The sequence below is a fragment of the Mizuhopecten yessoensis genome, unplaced genomic scaffold, assembly GCF_002113885.1.
Source record: "Mizuhopecten yessoensis strain PY_sf001 unplaced genomic scaffold, ASM211388v2 scaffold716171, whole genome shotgun sequence".
Classification (NCBI taxonomy): domain Eukaryota; kingdom Metazoa; phylum Mollusca; class Bivalvia; order Pectinida; family Pectinidae; genus Mizuhopecten; species Mizuhopecten yessoensis.
Window position 1 is genome coordinate 100,891 of NW_018479983.1, and position 6,287 is coordinate 107,177.

The following is a 6,287-nucleotide window of genomic DNA, read 5'->3' on the forward strand; positions in this document are numbered from 1 at the left end:
ACACTGCAATAGTTCCTGTCACCACATGTTTCTGTGATATCACACTTCACTACAGTTCCTTAGGTTAAGTATTGATCTATTCTATTTTATATCATTTATTCTAATTCTAGACCTTTACAAATGTAATACACTGTACTAGTTCCTGTCACCACATGTTTGTAGACACCACACTGCAATAGTTCCTGTCACCACATGTTTCTGTGATATCACACTTCACTACAGTTCCTTAGGTTAAGTATTGATTTATTCTATTTTATATCATTTATTCTAATTCTAGACCTTTACAAATGTAATACACTGTACTAGTTCCTGTCACCACATGTTTCTTAGACACCACACTGTACTAGTTCCTGTCACCACATATTTGTGTAACACCACACTGTACTAGTTCCTGTCGCCACATGTTTGTGTAACACCACACTGCAATAGTTCCTATCATCACATGTTTGTTAGACACCACACTGTACTTGTTCCTGTCACCACATAGACACCACACTGTACTAGTTCCTGTCATCACATGTTTGTTAGAAACCACACTGTACTAGTTCCTGTAACCACATGTTTTTGTAACACCACACTGTACTAGTTCCTGTCACCACATATTTGTGTAACACCACACTGTACTAGTTCCTGTCACCACATGTTTGTTAGACACCACACTGTACTTGTTCCTGTCACCACATGTTTGTTATAGACACCACACTGCAATAGTTCCTGTCACCACATGTTTCTGTGATATCACACTTCACTACAGTTCCTTAGGTTAAGTATTGATTTATTCTATTTTATATCATTTATTCTAATTCTAGACCTTTACAAATGTAATAAACAGAAAAGTGAATGATTTCCCCGTTTAATACCATATATATTTCATTTGTATGGCAACGAATGTTTTTGTGAACGGGGGCAATTAGTTTTATAACTGTTACTTATATAATGATATGCTAGGATACATGTATAAGCAAATTTGTACTTATAATCATCAATTAAATAAACGAAATGGACAATTCTGTGTGTGATATTATCGTGGTATTAATCACTACAAACGATCAAACGGATTTGGAATAAATAAGTCATTTTCATTTTTGGTCCGAACAATTTACACCCATATCAAAACAAATCTGTGTACACAAAAATAAAGAATACAGCTTGTGGGCTAGTGCTTATCGTGCCGGTGTAATGTCTTACACATTTTATAAATATGCGTCTTTATGTTGGATAGATATATCAATAATAGATGTAACATTTGGCGATACTATCGACCAGTATCATTTGGAGCCCTGTAACGAGTATACCTGAGAACGTGTTATATACCACACCGTCTACGTGTACTACGGAAGTTGTATTCTAGTTCACATGGGTAGATCATTAAATAAAATATGTAAACGTTTTAGACTTGGGTGGGTTTTAAAGCTCGATGGGCACGCATACTATAAAAGCGGGCATATGCGTGTGTATATATGGAGGTGTACTAAACAGGTGAGCACAGGTAAAAACAAGGTAGTTCCTCGGTCGTCTGGCTATAGCCAGCTGGATCACTACGACACTGGTTCATAAATATTGCCCGGGGGCATGAACGTTTACCCCGTTCGTCTTCTATGTACAGCTGCACTACTGTGAACCCACGAGTCTATTGCTACAACTACGTACACGCTACGTAGCTGTGATTGAACGACCAGCCAACACAGTCCGTAAGTAATTTGGGAATCTTTCTACCTATAAAATATTGACTTCTCTTGATAAGGCGTTTGATAAGGCGTATTACTTAAGTGTATGAATTACAAGCTTAATGTGTATACGTGTGTGTGTTGATGTTCCCCTAAATATATACTATCGATATCGCATTAAATTAATTATGTCTCCCCTTCGAATGAAGGGGGACATATTGTATAAGTACTGGTTCTTCTTCTGATTCTTCTTCTGGTTCTTTTTCTTCTTCTAGTTCTTCTAATCGCAACGTGTCCGGGCCATAACTTTTAAACCGTGGAAAATAGCTTGATGAATCTTGCGGTATGCCAGCATCATCCACAGAAGGTGTGCAGTGCACTGGAATTAGGTCACTGTGACTTTTTCATCAAGGTCAAGGGTCAAATAAGTGCAACATTTTAAGTAAATTATTGTCCGGCCTGTACATTTTAACCCATTAAAGATATCTTGATCAAACTTAATGCATACCTGCATCACCCACAGAAGGTGTGCAGTGTACTAGAATTAGGTATCGTGCCTCACTATATGCAGAGTTATGGCCCTTTGTTTATTTTTAATACCGAAGTTTGTCCGGAGCATAAGTTCCATGATATTTCTCCTACGTTGACCAAACTTGCTATAAAAATGATGAGCCAATAGAGGAACCAGATTGTAATCAGATCTGTGATAATTCCTATGTTTATATACATATAAATGTGTCTATAATACTATAGCTGCCGATACTAAATTAACATGAACCAGAATTATCTAAAAGTTTAATGGTTTAGAATGTACACACCTTAATCTTTATGCATATTGGCTAATAAGGGGAGACATATGTTTTTGTTAACAAAAACAAATGTCTTGTTATCCATGTGTTTATATATACTTAGTTACCTTAAACCCACACGATTGACGATTATACTGGTCCATGTTAAAAACTCCATAACGCTTGCCCACTGTTCGAACTTTATTATTTATGTGCACATACACAACATGCACATTGCATACGCACATAAACTCCGTACAATGTATACTGTATAAGGGTTGAATGAAGAGTAAAAATGTCAAGAATTGTTTTTTAAGAAAAACCCAGAGCACCTGAAGAATACGTGGTTGCTGCTATATACTACACACATAGAAACTGTCAGTTAAAATATGTATCAGTTAATTTTCATTTAAACCAGAATATGATAGCTTACAACATAAGTTAATTTTGATGCCACTGTGATTATATACGGTTCGCACTGAAACCGTCTAGTCTGTATGTAACATTTATCTATTACAACCCATTTCCAAATATCTGTGTCGAAACGAAAAAGTCTCGACAATCTCAAGACGTTTATAGAGCATGTAAATACTTTTAAATTTAAAAAATCAGATTTGGTAAATTTAAGATTTAATGTATTGTACATGTATCAATATTGTTTTAACAAAATGTGGAACACAAGCAGTTTTATATACATGTATACCTGTGCATATATATGTAATTTATACCTACTCCCAGGTGAATGCCGATCGACGGTTTAAGCACTTGTTTTCTGTTTTGTATTTTACTTGTACACCTATTATTGTGTATATCAGATATTGTGTATTTCATTTTTATTTTACAGAAGTTTCTCAGATATTTATAATTTAAATTTCACATACTTCATCCGTAAGTGTGGCCTTACACAACAGAGAGTATTCCGCGACGAAACCTGGAGATATTAGTACCGGTTTGGGCTGCAATGTTAGAGTTAAAAAGGCAGGCACTACACATAATGTCCTAAGATATTGCATGTGACCACAGCACAGTAGAAATTAGAAAATCTGTCTGTCGTAATGTCTCTGACTTTTGGCATTGCGTTTCTGCGACAATATTGATCAGTTGAAAGTTAATAATGATAAAGGCTTTATTCATTCTTGATAACATATTGAGCGTGAAGCTCATCTTACATATGGTCAAGATACAATGTATGATATAATGTACAATATTTACAGCCAAGTTCATATTGGTAAGCTCATAGTTTAGATATATATATATATATATTTAAGATGATTTGCAGACATTATACTGTAGACGTACATAATGTAAATGTTTATATAATATGGGTGTTTTGTCTATCAAACCTGTTAATAACTCGAGTTATCACGGCGTAACAGCGGGTCAAAAATAATCTTATATAACCATAGCTTTTGGACATCACTTCATACAATTAGAGGAATTTCACTACAGCATAAAGCTGACACATGTTTTTTTTTATATAAACTAGTGGATATGAATAACTAACTATTGGTTGCCAATAATGTGAATTAATATTATGTACATCCAACGCTCCACATGTCCCAGTCCGTGGCGATTCGACCGCACTACTCGTCAGCAAGTGATTCTAGGGTCTGCTGATCGATAGATACTATTTGTTTTTACGAAATATAATCAAACATACATACGTATTCATTTGACGGTTGGACGCCCGCACATAGCACTCGAGTGGTACGGTACAGCGCATATTTTTCTTTGTTATTGCACTATTTATAACTCGATCGGCAAGTTTAGTCTTTTCGGGCCAAAATAAATTTCATCTGTTGAGAATAAACAAATAAAAATCAGATAAGTCAATATTGTCATTGGAAGTCTACGAATATATATCGTCGAAATACAAAACTTGCGTTTTCTATGCATTGGAATCGTGGAGACAGTTCACTACATGCATGTACTACTCTTATAATAAATTAACGCAATTCCATAGCAAGGTAAGATAACCACGTCATCAGGGGTGAAAACCTCAGCACAATGAACCAAAAATTCAAAATAAAGTCCTTTTCATCACAAGGGGAGATAACCCTACGCAATGGCTGGAAACCTCGATAAACGTTGAAAAATTTCATCAGAAGTCACATAATTTCAAGAGAATCTCATCTTGATGCTACACAATTTTAACACAAAGAAACACAATACAAAAGGAGACAATCTCACCAGATACCCATCACAAATTCTCTTTACCAAACCCAAGGAAGTCTTGTTGAAACAAATCGTTATGTCTCATTACAAGGAAAATAAATCAAATACCATTTTAAAACCACCCTATGCTGGGGGGGNCTATTGAAATATCAATATGTGACAAGTTGAATTATGACACAGCCTGGTCTCCTGCACATCAAGATAACATTTCGATAAAAAAAAAAAATGGGTGTTAATAATGAGGTCTTTGTTGGTACAAAGTAAGTGTTTGTTGTTGGTACAAAGTAAGTGTTTGTGACATATTGCGCAATTACATTAAAACAGTTGGAAACCCCGTTACTGTATGCTATGAAGACTGTTATCTTGCAGCTAGGAAAGCAGCACATCAGTTGAGCCTTCCTTTAGGGGTAAATTATGCATTACACATCAAAACAGCGTTCATGCCTGATAGCAATAACAGAAATCCGATCAATTATTGAAAAGGTACAGTTATAAAAGGAATTGTTACCTTTAATATCATATATACTGTATGTATATCGAAGTGGAGTGGTCCACAGATCGTACACTTAATGAGTCAATTAAATACTGCACAATGGCATGGTCGCTGGGCGGACGTTATGGTCACGGGAATAGGAACACTACTTCGTCGTTTGCTCTGTAAGTAGATAAAATGTCGCTGTATTTCTCTATATTTCGATTTCGGTGATGAAATGAAACCGTGATGTTAACACAATGTTGTTTGTCACCTTTGTAGTAACATTTGTTTAACATTACAAAACTGAGAAATGAATACCTGTTCCACGTTGTATACAACCGACATGTCGATGGTCATAGTTTGAATTTAAAACACTTTTGCAAATCTGTGTTTCTACCTTTATTATTTGGTGCATATTTTTTTTAACAATTTCATTAAAAAACAAGGGTCTAAAATGTAGATTTTATGCTTGCGTCGTCGGAAATGTTAATTTAGCATAGAGTTAACTTACCTTGCCATCAACTGAGTGCCTTTAGGGAGGCGATAGTGCTTTAAAGGCAAACGCAACTTCATCCTGAAACGAGATTTTAAACCATACTGAAAAGGGAAGAAGATAATAATGACTGTAAATATAAAGTGACTTGAAATTGTGAATTAGTGATTACAGTACTAAGCGTTATAATGTTGCTGTTCGATCTGAGCTCCATAATCAGATTACAGTAACACGCGTCAAAGTGACTATTTAGCACAAATAGTAAAGGTTTATGTGCACAGGAATGGGAATCAACCTAACAGGTACAAAATGTTGTTTTATGCGCAGGAATGGAAAACAAAGTAACAAATACAAAATGTTTTTGTACGCAGTAGTGGAAAACATGTGTGAGAATGGGAAACAGTAACAATACAAAACGTGTTTGTGCGCAGGTGTGGGAAACATGTGTAAGAATGGGAAACAAAGTAACAAATACAAAACATGTTTGTGCGCAGGAGTGGGAAACATATGTAAAAATGGGAAACAAAGTAACAAATACAAAACGTGTTTGTGCGCAGGAGTGGGAAACATGTGTAAGAATGGGAAACAAAGTAACAAATACAAAACGTGTTTGTGCGCAGGAGTGGGAAACATATGTAAAAATGGGAAACAAAGTAACAAATACAAAACGTGTTTGTGCGCAGGAGTGG

General features: G+C 35.5%; 1 protein-coding gene across 2 annotated transcripts in view; it reads left to right on the forward strand.

Moving 5' to 3' along the window:
- Positions 1-1,401: 1,401 nt before the first annotated feature.
- Positions 1,402-6,287, forward strand: part of LOC110441937 (alpha-(1,3)-fucosyltransferase 10-like) — an 18,610-nt gene continuing 13,724 nt past the window's right edge. Inside the window, exons 1-2 of one of the 2 annotated variants that reach the window (XM_021485252.1) lie at positions 1,402-1,691; positions 1,943-2,034. The gene's annotated coding sequence lies outside the window, so the exon portion shown is untranslated. The remainder of the gene's footprint in view (positions 1,692-1,942; positions 2,035-6,287) is intronic. The other variant, XM_021485251.1, reaches the window with a different exon arrangement.